At 52.0% G+C, this 18,984-nt stretch overlaps 1 protein-coding gene across 5 annotated transcripts in view; it reads left to right on the top strand.

Annotated features, from left to right (window-relative positions):
• Nucleotides 1-730: 730 nt before the first annotated feature.
• The window catches only part of TNIP1 (TNFAIP3 interacting protein 1), a 48,473-nt gene continuing 30,219 nt past the window's right edge, over nt 731-18,984 (top strand). For 3 of the 5 annotated variants that reach the window (XM_059174074.1, XM_059174072.1, XM_059174073.1), the window contains exon 1: nt 6,015-6,210. The gene's annotated coding sequence lies outside the window, so the exon portion shown is untranslated. Of the gene's footprint in view, nt 798-6,014; nt 6,211-18,984 lie in introns of those variants that run through there. The other 2 variants (XM_059174071.1, XM_059174070.1) reach the window with 2 other exon arrangements.

Here is an 18,984-nt window from a genome sequence, read left to right as displayed (position 1 = left end):
AACTAAGACCTTATGTTTGTAAAGTACTCAAACGTTCAGAATCATTCTCTTTTAATCACCTCATCACAAGAGCCAGACCCAGCAGGACTCCTTATACCCATTTTACAGCTGGGGATCACCAAGGCTCCGTCTGGATGGGAAAGTGAGGAGCAGCAGAAACGGCTGGTTAGTGTAGAGCTGGGTGGCTCTATGCTAAGGAGCTTAGCCTGCTAAGGCCCCACTTGACCTGGAAATGAGCACGGAGGGAAGCAGGGGGCTTTTCCTTCCCTCTGGAGAGTCCACAGACACTAAATGGAAACAGATGGAACAGGGATGGGGAAGGACGATGTGGGCTGGGTATCTGGCCCTTTCCTGAGGGTCCCGGGCACTGGAATCCCCCACCTCAGGCAAAGGAGGCATTAGCGGTCTTCAGAAGAAGTCAAAGGCTGGGGTAGGGTGGGCAGACCAGGCTGCCCCCGCGCCAGTTCCTGGTCCGGCCACAGAACCCTCAGGCTTCCAGCTCCTCCCCAGAACGCCCTCCCCTCCCCAGAACGCTTGGCAAGTGATAGCCAGTCTGGGAAGTGACAGGTGGGGAACTGACAAAGAAGGGCCCTGTGCTCTGCCAGGGCGGGCAGGATGGGGCCTCAGCTGGGCCTTGTGGGGTTGCCTGGCGGCTGGCTCCTCCATCTCGGGGAATTCCCCTCCTGCCTAAAAGTCAGCCCAGCCCAGCCCTCCTTCCTGCAGAAGCACAGTGAGCTGACGAGCCTTCACAGGGTGCCAGCCCCCACTGCGCCCCCGGTCGTCTTCTCCTGCCCCAGGTAAGTGACCAAGAGCAGGGGGCGGCGGGTCAGGACATGGCTAGGAGCTCACTGCATGAGGGGTCAGGGCCACCAGGCCACCCCCCAGCTCTGCCAAGAGCCACCTGGCCTCCTACTTTCCTGCCAGCTGGGGTCGGCTGCTCCCCTGGGCCAGCTCCCTCTTCTCCTACCGGGGCTTGGGTTCTGGGCCTCTCTACCTCCTTGCCTGGTCTCATTCTCCTCTTGCTTCTCTCCCTCCATTTCTTACTTCCTCTTCCTGCCCTCCTCAGCCCGTGTGTTTCTTTCTAGCCGCTTCTAGTTCTTCCCAAGGGAAGGAAAAAGCAGAGTCTATTTTTGTCTTATCCTTCCCTGGAGGAAAGGGATTGGGGTCACAAGTATGAACGTAGATTTGTGTTGGTGTGTGAATGTGCATCTCTGTTGGTGAATTTCGTCTGTGTCAGATCTGTTGAGGTATACGTGTGAGTGCAAGTTCGCAAGCGTGTCTAAGTGCGTATGTATCTGGAAGTGTCTGGGTCATTATATGAACCTGTGTGCGTCTCTGGGTGAATGTGAATTTTTGAGGGTGGGCGAGTGTGTGTGTGTGTGTTGCCCACGTCAGTGGTCTATACAGTGAGGTAGGAAGAGCCCAGGTGGGAGTCTAGCTCTGCCTCCCTCGGGAACGCAATGGAGAGCTAAGACCCTCCTCAGCGCTGGAGCAAATGGCTCTCCGGAAGGTTCGCTCACCTGCTTCCCTCCTAGGGCTGGCTGGACCCTGCTGTGGTTGAACATTTCATACGGGGTCTGAGGCACAGGGAGAGGGTGAAAGCTGGCAGACGGTGGTGATAATGGCCTCCTCTTTAATCACAAACAGTCCAGATTTTCCAGAGCCTGTCGGAGGCCCAGCCCTGGGAAGTCCCTGGCTAGGAGGGGCAAGGAGTAGAGACCAAGTCATTGTCACAGCAGCTTCTGGGCTGGATAAGAATGGAGGGAACAGTGGGAGGGACCCTGAAAGAAGGAGTATGAGGTGGGGTGAGGTGGTAGGAGGATTGCTCCCTGGGCCCTGGTAGGGCTTCCCAGGATTAGGAAATGTCTGGTTCCCATGGGGCTGCCTCCCTCAGGGGCTGGGCTGGGCTGACCTCTCTGCCCTCCCAGGAGGATCACGAGGAGCAAGCTTGGATCCAAACTCAGATCTGGCTCGACACCCTGACCTGAAGACAGGGAGGCCAGAGGGAGAGGACGTGGACTAGGGGAAGCCTGGGGCTCCCAGCAACTGTGGGAGGTGCCTGGCCACATAGGCTCCGAGGCCGGGAATTTCCCCCAGAGTCACTGGCTCTTTCCTTTCCGCAGCGGTGTCCTAGAAACCCTAGCACAAACGGCAGGCCCAGGGCTGCAGCGGAAACAGCTGGGAGGGAGGAGGAGGAAAACAGGGAAGACCCTGGAGAAAAAGTCAGGGAAATGCCATCTAGGCCTGGTGCTTCTGAGGACACTTTGTGAGGTCTTGGCCAAGTTCCTCCGTAGCTCTGGGCCCTGAGCTTTGCTGCCTTTAACTTCACCCCAAGCCCTATGGCACCTCATTCTTTCGCTACCCTATGCACTGGACCCTGTCCCTTCACATTCTCTGTGAGGAAACCGGCAGAGAGTGATCACAAGGTGTAAGGGCAAGGCTGTGACCTAAACCCAGATCTGACTCCAGAGCCCATACCCTTGCATGACCTACATGCTCTTGGAGGAGGGGCAAATTGTGAGTCTGGTATGGTTTAATTTACCTTAAGGTGCCTAAGGAACATGAAAAGTTATGGAAATCTTAGAGCCATCCATCCATCCCTCGTGCAGTGATCTGGGAGGTAGATAGAATTAAAATGCTTCTGAGGCTGAGGATGGGAAACAGGGGACCATTGCTTCTGCTTACTTATTTCTTACCAAAAAATATAGTTACCTACAATTTCAGCCAACAGCATGTGCTTGACTTGCATTTCTCATTTAACTATCACTAAAATCTCTCTCTCGTGTGCACACACCCAGTACCAGAAAGCACCTAGAATTCACCAAGGGTTTTATATTCCCCAGATTGCCTCAGGCTATGGGACCAGGAGACTGGATAGAAGGAAGGGACCCAGAGCCAGGATTGCTCTTTTCCTAGTGCGTTAGCCGCTCACCTTGAGTTTCATTCCCCTGCAGCCAAGACCCTAACTCACAAATTCACCTCCTAGAGTAAGGCTGAGCTTAGTGGTTTTAGAAGCTCCTCTTCCCATCTGTGGGGTGTACAGATGGCCCTCAGTGGTTGTATCCATGTGAGAGAAAGGTTGGATCTAATCCTTCCTAAACGAGCCATAATGACTAGTATTTTGAGCTCTTACTGGCTGGCAGGACTCTATAGTCTAATGCTTAAGAGCAGAAAGAATTTAGGACTCGTTGCTGTATAAGACCTTGGGAGAGTCATCTAACACCTCAAAGCCCCAGTTTCATCTGTGAAATGGGCATGACAGTGGTAATGGCCTCAGGGTGGTTGGGAGATATCCTGTTAGGTCAGAGAGCAGAGCCACCACATGGTGAAAACAACCTTTTTGCATGGCAAAAACACTCCTTTTCAGGCACTTGATTTAAAGCTCGGTTGGTGACAGGTGAGGTTTTTGGTAGGTTTTTTATTTCTATCAAGTGTGGACTTCGGTTCTTCTTTGGAGCATCCTTAGTGGAAGTAGTAGAGAGAGGACTGGTGGGAAGTTGCAGGCTTTAAAACAAAAACCCAAACAAACCAAACACAGGCCTTTGATTCTCCTCCCAGGTGGGGCTCTATGCAGGTGCTTGTCATCACTCTGGAAGAGCAAGAAGTTTCCAGCTGCCTGAGTCACTCGGCTCTCAGCTTGGACATCTCCTTCCAGATCTAGGGATGGCAGGGGGTGACAGGCTGGGGGACCCATTTCCCAGCCTGCCAGGGGTCTCAGGGTCCATAGAGGATGTGGATGGTGACATGGAGCTTGGGGAGAGTGCATTCCTGGGTTTAACAGTGAAGTTCTGTCCAGTGCTGGCAATCCGTGTCTATATGCCACTACTGTTTCTCAGATGCCTACTGTGTGCCAAGCTTTGGGCTTTCCTTGCATTAACTCATTTATCCCCATGATCCCGTGAGGGGTAAGATGCAATTTCCTCCACTTTTCAGAGAGGAACTGAGGCTTAGAGAGACCACCCAGGTAGCAAGTGGTCGAGTAGGAGTTAGAACCCAGCCTTGTTCCTAATGAGTGTTGAGTTTCTATAGGGAAAATCATGACACTGGAAAGATAACAGGATGCAGTGAAAAGAGCACATATTACTGGAAACCAAGGTCCTGGCTTCTAACCGTGGTGGCATCATTCAATGGGTGCGGCCCTGAACAAGTCCTTTATTATCCTGAGGACTCAGTTTACTTATCTATCAAATAGGGGATTGCGAACAATGGTCTCCATGGCTTCTAACATGGTGGGAAGTTCTGAATTCAGATGAAGTTTTAAAAAGGTGGGAAGGGGTGGGTGTGTTCACGACTTTGAAGAGGATTTTCTCACACATTATAAGTGTTAGGAAAAAGTACCCCAAAACAGGGAATCAGTTCAAAAAAAAAGAAAAGACCACGTAACCTTTTTGTCATACCAGAGCACTGTCCAACAAGTCCTCCTAGTGGTCATCAAGCAATTTAAGGGATGAAGCTATTTGCCTAAATCTCGAAGGTCAGACATTTTACAAAGACAGCTGAAATAGTCTGGAAGCAAAATGCAAATAGGTGGAGACTCTTCATTTTTTTTTTTAAAGTAAATTTCAGCGTTCACAAGAAGAGTTGGGTTGAGATTAGGAAGACAGCATTCCGGGAGGAGGCAAATTGGGAACTGTAGACAAAGAGCAGGAAGAAAACCCCGCTTTGGGGGAAGCCTACTGGGTAGAGGTGATGCTTACGGAGCTTCTGGTGAACCAGCCCGATTCTAACCCCTCCGTCCCCTCCCCTGTTGGTGATGGTCAAATGTGCTTGGGTTGGCCTTTGTATCCTGTTCTCCCCACCCTCTTTAAATTCAGAGCTTATGAGTACTTCTTTTCCTAGTTAAAAATGAACCAGAATTACTATTGTTTTGAGAATGTGGTAACACTTTTGAAGTAACCAAAGGCATCCCAGAATTTGAAGACACCTTTGAAGTAAATGAAGTCACAGGCCTGACAGGAGAATCTTCCAATTAGGTTCCTACTTGGGTAGAGGGGTGTGTGTGTGTTCACAGTCACAGCTGATGGACAGATCTCCACTTCTGTAAAATCAGGACTTGTACAAAATAGCTCACCAAGTCCTTTCTGAGGACCAGGACCTGTCAATGACTAAGTTTTCATCAGTTCTGGGGAAATGAGTCTTTTGCAATAGGTTTTTCATAAAGCTGTATTTACCCCCATTTAAAGAGCTGTCCTTTATTCCCAGTTTAGGTCCTTCCACTTTTTGAAATCAAAACCCTCTTAAATAAAATGATGAAACCAAAGACAGCGTTCCCACCATTAAACCAAGCTGCTTCTTAAGGGTCTGGGAAATCCCACAGCTGTTTGGATGATCTGACCCACAAATACGTAGACAGGGTGGGAGGAGGGCTCTGGATTTGCCCATTAGGGTTTAAATGCTGGTTCAGCCACTTACTGTCAACCAACCTCCTCTCAGTGCCTGTTTTTTAATTTATTTACAGTAAACAAGGGGTAAACCCATATCACTAGGGTGGCTCAGTGAAAGAAATAATGCATACAAAATGCTTACAATGTCTGGGGCTGTAAGTTTATGCAAAAAAAAAAAAAAAGTTATTTAGGGGTCCTTTCAGCTTAAATTTCTGGGAGTTCCGCGAAGTCGTTCAGGAGCGCCCTGGACCCCACTCTGCGGCCCGAGCTCTAGCCCTGGCCCAGCTCCAGATGCTTACGTGCCTTTCTGCAAGTTCCCTCCCCGCTGTGGTCCTCGAGCCCCTGGCATCAAAGAAGGGAAGGGGTGGTCTCTGCGGTTCGTCTCTGCTCTGAGATTCCGGACTCAGCCCGGGCTCTGGGGCTTCCGGCGCGGGGAGTGACACGGGGGGCTGCCCAAGCCCCGGAGGTCACCGCCCGAAGGGCTGGCCCACGGGCGGGGGTAACCGCTACAGCTCAACTGCTCCCGGCCCCGGACCTCCCCCGGCGGTTGCTGTTTACCTCGCTCCGTCCCGCCCCCACGGTCGCTGGCCCGCCCCGAGGGCGCAGCGCGATTGGGCGAGCGGCCTGTCAGTCGCCGGGGACTTTCCCAGGGGTAGGGCGGCCCTGCCCCCAACACTTCCTCGTCCGCAGCGCGGTCCCCCTACCCGGCCCGGGAACCCGCAGAGTGCTGAAGGGCCGGACAGTGGCCGCGGCCGATAACCCGTCCCTGCATCCGTGGCTGGACGCAGAGGGGGAGGGCGGTGTGTCCCTGGGCCCCCAACCTCAGGTAAGCCGGCCGTGCTGAGCGGGGATGGGGCGGAAGGGAGCCCGCGACCCGGGTGTTCAGAGCCTCGGCAGTGACCGTGCGCGGAGGAAAGGGTTGGTCGGGCCCGGCCCGGTGACCTAGGCTCCTCGGCCCCTGGGCCCAGGCACCTGAGGTCCCGGAGGCGGCAAGGGGCGGGCGGCGGCGAATGCCTGCCCCTCGCCGAGGGCCGGGGGCGCGCCTGCGCACTGTGTGGGCGAGCGCGTCTGGGAACGGCGTGCAGGCGGAGTGTGCAATGCGTGCGGACCAGCCGGGTGGGGGGAGTGAGTCGGCGCGGGTCTGTGTATAGTGTGCGGGACAGGCCTGGAAGCAGTGTGCACATGTAATGGAAAGGAAAATAATTTATTGGGCGCTTTCCAAGCGCTCATCTAAACCCTTTTGGTGTATTAAACTTGTAATTGTCACATCTTTCTTTAAAATGAATATTATTATTATCACCCCCATTTTACAGTTTAGGAAACCGGGGCACCTGGAGATTGGGTTCACACAGCTAGGGAGTTGCAAAGGCAGGATTCGAACCTTGGCCTTTGGCTCCAGAGTTCAGCTATCCAGTTTCTTTTGAACATACTTTGCACACTGTTGGAGGCAACATTTTGTGTGCATGTGTAGTGCAGGGTAGCTGTAGTGAGTCTGGGAGTGATTTTCGGTGTGTTTTTACGAATGGGTGAGTTTTCCACTGTAGAACATTTGTGTGTGTGTGTGTTAGAGAGAGAGAGAGAGATAGGGCAATACGGAAGTGATTACATTGTACATTCATTAATTGTGTGTATGGAGGTGGGCGTGAATTTTGTGCCCCAGGGTGAAAGATTGTGTTTTGGTTGGGGTGGTTTGTGGATGATGCAGAAGAATAGGCAACGTCCATCCCCACCCCCTTGCAGAATGACAGTACAGAAAAATCTGTGGATTCCTAATGCATCATTTTAATTTCACAGTATCATGAAAATAGAATTTAATCAGCACGTATTTTCCAGGTTATGGTAGAGGGGAATTCAGCATCGAATGAGAGGTCAGAGAGGATGATTCTCAGTTATTTTTTCTTTGTTCTTGAGCATGCAGGAGACTGGAATATTTAGTAGTACAAAAGTTTAGGAATCTTGTGATGTTATATTAATATCCTTACAGCAAACAGAACTGAGGCACTGAAAAACCAAGAGCAGTAATGAAGACAGTGTACATTTATGAACACTTAACCTCTGCCATGCACACTGCTTTATTTTCAGTGTATCATTTAATCTTTTCAACAACCTTGGGAGATAGTCACTAATAGTAGCCTCAGTTTTCAAATGAGGAAATTGAGGCCCACAAAGGTTAAGATTTGGCCAAGACCAGTAAGCCTTGCATAGTATTGCCCTGTTCCATTTCCACTGACCAAGGTTGCTGTCTTCTCTGTGTCCTGGGAAAAGAGTGTAATCAGGAACTGGCTTTTCATGGAAACACTTGATCATGACCCCCTGGGAGCTGCATTTGAGTGTCTTGTATTCTACATACTTCTGTGATTCTGTTTTCCCCCACCCGTGGGTGTCCTGGGGCTATGGTGAGGCTCTCATGCGGAGGGGCGCTACCTGCCTCTATGCCCACACCAGGTCTTGGGGGGCCCCAGGAAGCCATGGGGTCTGACTCTTACCCTTACCCCTAATGCTGCCTGTGAGCTGGGTCCCGGATGTTCTGGGGTGGCTTGGGTCGCACTGGTTTGAGCACCTCACCATTGAAGGAGGTCGTCTGTCTATCACTCTGAGTACCCTGGGTACTGCTGCCGTTTTCCCTGCAGTTTAGCCACGGCAGCTGCTTTTTTTCCCCTCCAAGGTGCCAAGCTTGTTCTTGACTTTCTGTGTGCTGTTCCTTCTTGCCTGGAACACCTTTCCCCATTTCTTCACACGGCTGGTTCCTATCTGTCAAGTCTCAGCTCAAATGTCACCTTCTTAGAGAGGCCTTCCCTGACCTTTCTATGCAAAGTGGCACCCTTTTTTTCACTTTCTGACATATTACTATTGTGTTTTTGTACGCTCATCATACTCTGCAATAATCTTGTTTATTTGCGAATGAGAAAGTATGTATATGGAACTTAGTGTCTGGAATGTAATAATGTTTCGTGTTTCCTTGTTTTTGCCTTTCTCTGTTTCCTGGAGCAGAAGGGTGAGAGCAGGGACCAGTCCCTGATCCTGGATCAGAGTGTTGGGGGGGTAAGGCTCTGCTGCATTCACTCAGTGGACGAGTAGAATAGAAGAAACTAGAATAATGGTGCATTTCACAGATGAGGGAACTGAGGCCAGGAGATGGGAAGGCACTTATCCCAGAAAGGTAGTGGCAGCATCAGGATGAGAACCAGAACATGCTTCCCAAGGGGACATTTTTCTTTCTTTCTTATAGTCAGCCAGTTTTTCCTGAACTGTCTTGTGCCCATTGTTTGGCAAGGAGCGTGGTGGCTCAGGTACATAAGGAATGAGCCTGGCCCTCCAGGCACGTGTAGCGGAATGGGGAGAGATGTGCTCTGAGTGTGATCTGGAAGACGTTGCACACCGGCAAGTGCCCGGTAGAAGTCTTACTGGAGTACAGGGCAGTTCGGGGGCCCCAGGTCATTGGGGTGTGGGGTGGGTACCTCTCCGGGCAGGCAGCTTCAAGGCCAGGCTCTAGAAAGATGATGAGTGCAGAGTGGGGCCTGAGCACCTTCTGGAACTTAGTCGACTGGGTAGAGGATTTGGGGTAAGGCTCTGCTGGGTTGGGGGAGCTGGCCAGCTGGACCAGGAAAAACCCTAAGGTCTTGACTACCAGGCAGAGAAGTTGTGGTTTCTCCCTGTGGGCAGCATCAGGAAGTGATTAGAGCGGTTGGTTGGCAAACGTAAGTGTGCCTGTGCAGCACCTGTGTGGCTTGCTGAACACACCAGGCTGTGTCCCCCCAAGAGGGGCTGATCCAGTGAGCAGTGGCCATGCCACTGCCACAGTTGTGACTTACTTTGTCCCTGGTCGAGAGTTTGGGTTTGGCACACCTAGATGAGTGTGGCCCCTGCTCCCTGCTTGTGAGGTCCTCTGATGCCAGGGCTGGCTTCTCCAGTGCTGCAAATTAAGGGGACAGACTGTACAAGGCTGGTGTATGCTAAGCAGTCATTCGGTGCTAGCTGCTGGTCTTGTGAGTGAGGATAATCATGAGCGTGCTGATGGCATTTCAGTAGGAGATGGTAGGAATGGTCCGATTTTTCATGGTTTGGGATAACTCGCTTTTAACCCCTCTGCCACCTGTGGACTATGCTGTGTCTTCTCTGGATGGGTCATCCTTTGCTCTGGGTCTGATGTCTGTCTGTCTTTTTTTAGATTTTATGTATTTATTTGAAAGGGAGAGAGAGTGAGCGAGAGGGCACAAGCCAGGGTAAAGTCAGAGGGGGAAGCAGATTCCCCACCGAGCAGGGAGCCTGTTGCAGGACTTGATCCCAGGACCCTGGGATCATGACCTGAGCTGAAGGCAGTTGCCTAACCATCTGAGTCACCCAGGGTCTGATGCCTTTCTATCCCTGGGGCACAGAGGACCTCTGGCCCAAGTTCCCTCAAAAAGCCTCTAGCACCCCAGCCGGTGATCATCTAGTCTTGGCTTGACTTCTGCCCCCAGAGTCAGGGGGTGCTGTACCTTGTAGGTAGCCTCTTCCCGTATCACGGCTGGGGCGCCCTGGGTGCAACTTCATCCTATCTCACCTCCCTTTTCCCTCCTTGCCCACCTGACCACTTGGGGGGAGGAAGGGCATGGTGCCGGGCAGTAAGAGAGTGCCTCGCTGGCCCCCGGAGGCCTGGGTTTGCCTCCTCTCTGTGTCACTGCCATCCTCTGCTGCCTCAGGCAGGTCTTTGTCCTTCTCTGGCTTTGGTGTGCCCAGTGCAGCATGAAGGGATTGCACTGGCTGCTGTCTTAAAATGTTCTTTTAGCTCTAAAAACTGTGGCCCAGTGCCCTGGATCCATCCATTCCTGAGCTCTTCCCGCGGGGCCAGGCCTCTCTGTGCCTGTCCTTCCTCCCCACTTCTTGCTGCTGCACCCTTGCCTGCCTACAGTGCCCACTTCTCTTTTTGCTGTCCCTCTTTGAATGGAGGGTGTCCAAGGCCCTCTGGAGAGTTGCCAAAAAGGAGGCGCAGGGAAGCAGGGGGAAGCTCCCTTTGCTCTATGGAGCAGAGCTCCCCAACCTCCAGAGGCCGACCTTGGCAGTCACCGTGGCCTATTAGTTGCAGGAAGTTTTTGGTGTTTTTCCCCCATGACTGGCCAAGGACAGTCACTCTTCCAAAAGGAACAGATGACTGGCCCGAGGAGCAGCTGAGCTCTTCTCTCCCTGGGACCTCCCCCTGAAGCTGTTCCTCGTGCCCTTGAACACCTACAGGGTGGACAAACCGGGTGGCCCTGCAGATGTATGTGTGGGGGAGGGCGGGGGCGCGGTGGGAGTTGTGTCACCAAGGAGTCATACTCAGAGGCCGGAGCTGGTATTTTTAGGGCGGGTGTGGGGGGTGTCCCATGAGTCAGGGGCCTGGGGTTTGGTCTCCACCCACACTGGAGAGTGCTTGCTCTGTTTTCCACTGTCGGGCAGGCCATCGTCCTAGGCCTTTGTCGTGGCCAGCTTTATCAGTGGTCTGAGGAACCCCCGTCCCTCCACGTCCCCACTTCTGCCTCGGCAAGGGCTCTCCCCTCCCCTGCCCCAACCCCTGGGAAGAACAGAGGTTGAAGGATAGCAGCACTAACTCTTTGAAAATATGAAGGAATCTTTCAGACGTAGAGGGTAACAGGCACACCCCATACACCCAGCCATCTGGCTTCAGCAATAACACGTTTGTACACCTGAAATATCTCCTTGACCATCCCCTTTCCCCCTCATGTGGAAGTAGCAAGTATTCTGAATTTAAAATTTATTTCCTAATATCTATGGTTTTAGTGTAAATATAGGCCTCCTTACACAATATGTAGTACTGTTTTGTAGGTTTAAGAATGCTGTTTAAGAGCCATCATACTGCCCGTGTTCTGCAACTTCCTTGTTTGCTTAATACTATGTTTATGAAATTCAGTTGTGTTCATATCTCTAGCTGTAGCTCATTCATTTTCACGGCTATATCATATTCTGGGGTATGACCGCGCCCCAATGTATTTCTTTGTTTTCATCCTCATCAGGTAGTTTCCAGCCTTTACTGCTAGAACCAGATATCTTTGGCTTTTTTCTGAGTGGTCTTAACACCCCTGTCCTGTTGTCCCCTTCCTAGCCATTATGACTCCTGCTGGGGTCTGTAGAGAGCTCTGTGTTTCCTAGTCGATCCTCCCAGCATTTCCATTAGGAGGAACAAGGAAAGTGAGGCCAGCTCAGGGTCGCATGGCAAGGAGCAGAGCCAGGATTTGAACACGATGGACCGTCCTTCCACCATATTTAGAGAAGGGGAATTCTTAAAAGTTGTCCTCTTCCTCCTTAGAGGGGGCAGTTACAGGGTTGGAGAAACCCTTCATTGGGTAAGCCAGCTTTAGCATACTGGGGACTGGGAGACAGAAGGACGACTAAGTCCTTCCTGCCTTCTGTGTAAGGGTGGACCTAGTGCCCTCTGTTTCCATAGCTGATAGTCGAGGCATCCCTTCTGGGCTAAGTGAGGTCCCAGGTGCTGGGAGGAAAGCCAGCTCCTAGGTGTGGAATGTGTGTATCTGTGGATCCCAGAAGCTGAGCGGAGTCGTGTATGGGGTAGAAGGAAAGTGGGCTGGGGTTGCCGGGGCTGTCTTCTCAGGGAGCTTTTGGCGGCAAAGAGTGCAGGGCAGGACCAGTGATGTGATGATCAGATGTGGGTTCTGCTTCGTCCCTTGGGAACTGTGTGGCCTTGAGCCAAGCCATGTACCTATCTGGGCTTGGCTTCCTCTCCAGCAAAATGGGTGTACCTGCTGTGAGGACCCACAAGCAGTGGGTAGGGAGCCCTGTACTGGTCCCAGTTCAGGGTGGTTATCCAGAGTCTGCCGCTTCTCTTCTCATCTTTAGCTCCTCAAGGCCAGCCTTGGCCTTCCTGAATCCAGATCCTTTCTGGTAGATTCTAGGTTGAAACTCTCCCCAGCAGTTGCCAGCTTTCCATCCACTGACTAGAAAACTCGTTCCTGGGTTTTCCTCCTTATTGATGATCAAATCCCTCAGCCTTATGTGTCCATATGAGGCAGGTACGTAATGAGCTGTCACCCCTGCCTGTGGCCCCCCCAGCCTCATTTGATGCCAGAACAATGGGCCTTCCCTATTATTCTGACCTTGTCAAGGCACTTATATTTGTGTGTATATATCTATATCTATATCTAATTTTTAATTTATTTGGCAGACAGACCACAAGTAGGCAGAGAGGCAGACAGAGAGAGAGAGCGAGAGAGGAGGAAGCAGGCTCCCCGCTGAGCAGAGAGCCAAACATGGGGCTCCATTCCAGGACCCTGAGATCATGACCTGAGCCGAAGGCACAGGCTTTAACCCACTGAGCCACCCAGGCACCCCAAGGCACTTATATTTTTAAAACTTATTTTAAAAAGTTACAAAATAACATTATCATTGAAGGAACTCCCCCAAACTCAACCAATACCAAAGGTATAAAGTAAAAAGCGCAAGCTGTCTTCTCCTTCTTCTGCACTGCCCCTGTTCCCACTATATTTTTGAATGAATTTTTTTCAGTAGAACAGGTGTAGATTTCCCTTGTAAAGAGTATAAATTTTGTAGGTAAAATAAACGTTTCTTTGGTTTCTGGTCCCTATCCTAGCTCCCTTTCTAGAACTGTGTACCAATAGCAGTTTGGTATGTAACTTTCCAAACCTTTTCCTATGCACATTTAAGATTTTATGCACAAATATGTATATGTACATATAGATGTACATATATACATATAGACATGTATGTAGTTGTATGTTAAAAAAAATAGTATCTTAGGGTACCTGGCTGGCTCAGTTGGAAGAGCATATGACTCTTGGTTTCCAGGTCATAAGTACTAAAAAAAATTACATAAACTTAAAAAAAGTATTCTATTATACTTTGCTTTTTATTCTTAATGATGTTTTATGGACATCTTTTTATGTCCTTGCAAAGCAGTGTGCCCCATTCTTTTGATGACTGCATAGTTTTCCAGTGGTTCAATGCACCGTGGCTCATTATACCTGGTGGACATGTAGGACATTTTTGCTGTTACAAAGCAGGTCACAATGCACCTCTTTGTTCGGCCCCTGTGGGCAGTGATGCAGAGATTTCTAGATTCTTAGATAGAGGATTACTGATTCAGGCAGTAACTTCTGGCTGTATAGATAACTAAACCTCAAGGCATACATTTCTATAAGAGCACTTTGTTCTCAGCTAATCAGACATGCAAGCAGGTATTGATATCATTGAGAAAGGACATTCTTTGCTGCAGGCGGCCCAAGGCTGCATCAATAGAAACATAATACCTAAAAAGGTGGAGGTGAAAGTTCCTCTGTTTGGTCAGATAAACCACACCTGGGTGTTGTATCCAGTTTCAAGACTTGCTACAGATAGGCTAGTGGGAGAAGGTTGAGGGGAATGGATAGGGAAGGGTCTGCAGGCCAGTCCCTCAAGGAACAGCACAGGAAACAGGGTCCAATTAGCTTCAAGAGAATGCTGCAGTCTTCAGGGCTGGACTGGAGAAGAGGAATATGGTGTTCCTGGTTCCAGAACCTCAGAGGGCAGCGTGTAAGGACTGGTGGGGGGAGAACTGGGAGTAGTCTAACTACAGCCAATGTTGGCTACCGGGGTGGGGTGGGGGGTCCTTAGGGAGGAAGTGGGGTCACTAAAGATGGTTCTCGAGTCCCTTGGCTCCCCTGGCGACTGAGTAAGGACAGGACTGCGTTTCCCCCGAAGCTTCCTTGCAGCCTGAGATTCTAAGCCTCAGTGACTGCAGGGGATCAGGGGCAGACTGGGACCTGACTGTATACAAAATTAGAGGTACGTAGAGGCAGGGGCTGGGAACTTGGGAGTCTGTTCTGGCCAGATGCAGGACTGGTTTCCTCCTACTGAGCTTCAGCCCCTTGTCTTTTAGGCTGTGCGGGCCAGCAGAGAGGGTATCAGTGCTGGAGCCTGAACACATAGAGCCCGAATTATTTTTTCTGCTGCTTACCAGCTGTGTGTTCTTAGGCAAGTGACTTCACCTCTCTGAGTCTGCTTCCTTACCTGAAAACTAGAGATACTACTATTTAGCCAAAAGGGGTTTCCTTGCTGGAAAACAGTGATAAGTTTTCTCTCTGTGCAGTGAGAAGAACACAAGGTGGTGAGCCTCAAGCGGCAGCCCAGCGCCTGATCTGCGGCGGACTTAACTGTAGGCACTCTCCCAGCCCTCAGCAGAGCCTCCTTGTCCTTCTTTCTCAGTGGCTCCAGCCAGCTGTCGGCTCTAGTCCAGCCCCTCAGCCCTAGGCTGTGCTATGGAGCCTGGGTGTTGGAGGCTGGGTGGGGGCAGTGGGGCTCCCTGGGCAGGGGAGGGGAGGAAGGGAGGACACAGAGGAGATGCGGGGACACAGTCCTCAAGCTGGGCTGAAACCGGGGTGCCTGCTAGGGTGGAGGGGAGGACCCCGCGAAGGGCTGCAGACATCATCTGCGGGTTTCTGACTGCCCTTGGTGGAGGGGAAGGCACCCGGAGAGCACTTGAAGGAGGACTCTTGGTTCAGGGAAATCCACATGGGCGTTAGGAGGGATTGGAGCTGAGGAGAGCAGCCTTCTCCAGGTCAGACGGTTGTAGGAGGGGGTGATAATAAATTGCAAGTTCCACACATTGCCTAGTGGATCCCTTGTGTTGTGTTATTGCTAGTGTTGCAAATACAAACCCCTTCTTTTGGGAAACCGAGGATCAGTCAGGGGCACATGTTCGCTTTGGCGGACCTTGACTTGCTCCCACAGCTTCTGGGCCCAGTTCCCTGTATTACATGCTACGCCTGCAGCCTCTTTATTACCGAATTGTCGCAAAGACCAAGTAAGTCCTTGGCTCATGGCGAGGAGCCAGGACGGGCACCCTGATGGGTGTCCCTGGGTTCATAGTTCCCCTGACAGTGAAATGGGAGGTTGGGGAACGACCGGAGGTCATCCATGAAGTATGAATACGGAGAGATTTTTGCTTTAGTTTGCACGGTGCTTTCATGCCTTCCTGTCACATCCTTGGGGGGTGTTGTAGGATAGTCCCACCTACCGTTGAGGAAGAGGAACCTCAGATGCTTCCCAGTCTTTTGTGAACGTGTTTTCTCAGTCCATCGGCTTTTGGGAGCCATATCTTCATTGGCTGTGGTTGGACCAGCGTCCCTACTTAACAGCCTTTCGGAGTTACCAGAAATTAAGTGGGTGTCACAACCTAGCTTACTGAGCTGGCAGAGGAACCTAAAAACTCCATTAAAAAGGGGAGTAGATTGGGAGTGGGGGAGACTCGGCCCTAAATCGGTGGGGCAGAGTTATGGGGCTGCCCCAACCTTTTACTGAGAACCCACTGCGTGCCAGACATTTAACTAGGTGCTATACACACATCATTATTACTTTGGAAATTTTATTACTATAAAATGAATGTGTTTCTTGTTGAGTAAATCAAGCAATCCAGGAAGTAAGAAGTAGAAAGTGAGAACTCCCTTCCCACCGTACACGTATCGTTGCATTTAATTATATCAGTCTGACGATCTCTTACTTTCCTTGTTTTGCCACAGAGGCAGCCCAGGCTCAGAAAAGGCTCGCAGCCTCCAGGGTGGACGGGGCAGATGGGGCTGGGATGAGGGAGCAGCAGACACCGATGAGGCCCCCAGGGGCAGGCAGACCAGGAGTGGGGCTCCTGCTCAGAAGCGTGTGCCTGGCCTCCAGAGCCCCTTTCAGTGTTGTGCTGCGTGCCCAGCTTCACCCCACCCCCACATCATGTCGGGACCCTTTCTTCCTGACTCCATGGCTGTGCCATCCTGAGTATGTCGGATCGCCTCTTTTTACTTGCCTTGCTGCTGCCTCGGAGCTGGGCTTGGGTCTGCGTGGATCCTTAGGCCAGCTCGACACCATCCCCTGCTTTCTCTCTAGTCCAGGCTCCTCCCTTTGCACACGAGGGAACCGACATGCAGAGAGTGGACAGACTTGCCCACGGCCGTGAAAGGCAGCGGAGTAGATGCGAGCACCTTTGGACTTTCTGTCTGGAGCCTCCTTTCCTAGAGGTCGCTTCCCTTCAGCCCTCTGTGAGCCCCTCCCTCAGGCATCCCAGGCAGCCCCTGCCTCTGCCCAAGGAGGTGGCCTGGGAGACCTTCTGGGACCTCCTAGCTTCTGGTACCAAAAATCTGCTTGGACTTTTCCTCTGGGGGCAAGGGGAACTTCATTTCCTCCAATCTTCAGCCGGTGCCCGGTGGCTTTAACCCACTGAGCCACCCGGGTGCCAGTTCCCGATGCCTTTAGTCTGAGCTTATTCATGTTCCCAAGTGGGCCTCAGTTTCCTCATCTGTCAAACAGACATCCTGCCTTCTTCCCAGACTGTTAGGACAATCAGACAGGAAAACAAAGCCTGGGAAAATACCAGGCGTTTTGTAGATGTTACAGGCTATGCAGACTCATCTCTTTTGGAGGGCCTGGGAGCGCCCCGCACCCCACCCCCCCACCCCATCCCCGCCGGCACCAGCACATGTATGATCACACAAGACAGTCTCTGATGGGCCAAAGCTCTGCAGTGCAGGAGCTGAAACACAGGCCGAGGGCAATGGGAAGACTAGAGAGAGAGCAAGGATCCTCTGGTCCCAGCTCCGTCCTGACATGTCGGGTGACCTTGGTCTTCATGTCTGGGCCCCGACTTGTTGCCCTCACATCATGAGGGAGAGAGTCAGATGAGCTGAAGCCCAGGATGCCTGGGCACTGGCCTCCGGTACTGCCCTGCATGGGGCCTTGGGTCTGCTCCTCTTGCTGCCTCCACACACATTCTGCCGTCTGTGGTGAGCGGAAACCAGCCGTCCACCAAGGAGGCAGGAGAGCAGCTCAGCCCCTCCATCAGAAGGCCTCTGGATGCCTGCTAAAGGGTCATCCTGTTGCCCTTGGAGATTCCCTTCCAGTTCTGTCATCCTGGGAATGATTCCCCTTTTCAGGAAACGTTCTAGAAACAACACTGACAGGAGGAGAGTTCCTGTCTGCCCGGCAGTCATCCTGGAACTGCCGCTGACCATCTGGGCATGAGGTCAGCAGGACATGGAAATTCCCCATTTCTCTTTTTGTGTTTCTTCCCTCCAGAAGTCCAGCCCTCCCCTGGGTGGCTCCCCTGAGCTCCAGAGAGGGTTTTCTCACATCGGGCTGCTTTGTATGGGTTCTGTTGGCCTACTGCCTGCCAGCCTGTTCTCGTGCCCTACCCCGGAGCTCTGCCTGCAAGGCCACAATTTGGGGGGGGGGGGGTAGCCCTGCTTGCTCCTTGCTTGGCTTCCCTGAACCCCCTTCCGTGTCAGCTCCCCAATGCTGAGGGAGAACCTGAGCATCACACAGTGTGGAGGACGTGGAGATGGGGTTTCAATTCCTGTGTCCCACACCCTGTTCCGTCACTTGGCCACATGTCTGGGCATCTCTGAGGCAGCACAGTGGTGCTCCGCCTGGTTCCAGAAGTGTCCAGAGTTCTGCTGGTTGGCGGGTCACAGTCGTGCTCTGAGAACGCTTTCACATGGCCTCTTGGCACAGAGGCAGGTCCCAGGCCCCTTTGGTCCTTCAGTGTCTCTTACTAGAGGCTTACTGAAGGTCTGTTCTGGGCCGCTTTGAAGAAACCCTGGCAGACAGGGTGGGCTTGGCCCTGCTCTCAGGGAGCCCCTGGTCAGCTGGGCTGGAGTAGAGTAGAGAACATGCCCACATCATGACGTCAGCTATGAGTTTTGTTTAGGGCGAGTGCAGAGAGGAGAGCAGGATCCAGAAGAGCCTCCAGGCCTCCTCTAGCCCTCTGTTTCCCTCCTTGGGAACTCCGTTCTGTTCTCGGTCATGGCTCACCATCCAGGCACTAGATCTGTGCTGGTAACAGATGAGCATTCGCGCTCCCCCTCCAGGACCTTCTCCGTCGGGTACACAGCTGCTTACACCAGCCCTGTACCCTGCATCCTGGGCTGTGAGTGTGTCGCTGGAGAGGCCCCTGAGGAGTGGGGAGCACAGAGGAAGGACTCTGCGCCCCCCATGTCTGCCAGCATCTTGAGCAGCTTGTGATGTGCCAGTCATGGTGCTAAGTGCTTTATCCACACCGTCTCGTATCTCAGTGAACACTTGCCTGCTTGAACTGCTCTGCGCTGTAACTTTGACCTTTTCAAGTCGAAAACAAGTCCCCCCTAAACTAAGTGATGACTTTTGTGTTGGCTGTGTGGGCAGCTGTCCTTTGCTTCTGTGGGGCCCAGCTGGGCGTGGGTTGCCTCTCGAAGTGTGTCTTCGTCTTCTGCTTCTCAGTCTTTCAGGAAGGGGTCCCACTCACCAGAACGCTGTTTTTCTTTCTGGCCCGTGTCATTCCATGGTAATAGGGACCCTTGGGGCAAAATCTTTATTATTTCTTCTGCATGAGGTAGGGGAAACAGCCCAGAGAGTACCTGATGGCTGGGCAAGTGTCCTTCCCTGAGTTCCCCAGGCTGGAACTCGCTGTCCGTCCCTTGGGTCTGAGTCTTGTTGGGGATGTGGAGCCCGTGTAGCAGGGAATTAATTTAACTCACTTGCTGAGGCAGCAAGTTATGCCCCCGAAGCCGTAAGTGCGGTGCCTGGCGAGGGGGCTGTCATGATCAGTCCTGATGAGTGAATGGGGCCATCATTATTAGTCCTTGTTCCCTCTTTT

This window comes from Mustela lutreola, chromosome 5 (genome assembly GCF_030435805.1).
Source record: "Mustela lutreola isolate mMusLut2 chromosome 5, mMusLut2.pri, whole genome shotgun sequence".
NCBI classification, from domain to species: Eukaryota; Metazoa; Chordata; class Mammalia; order Carnivora; family Mustelidae; genus Mustela; species Mustela lutreola.
This window is presented reverse-complemented; position numbering and strand designations above follow the sequence as displayed.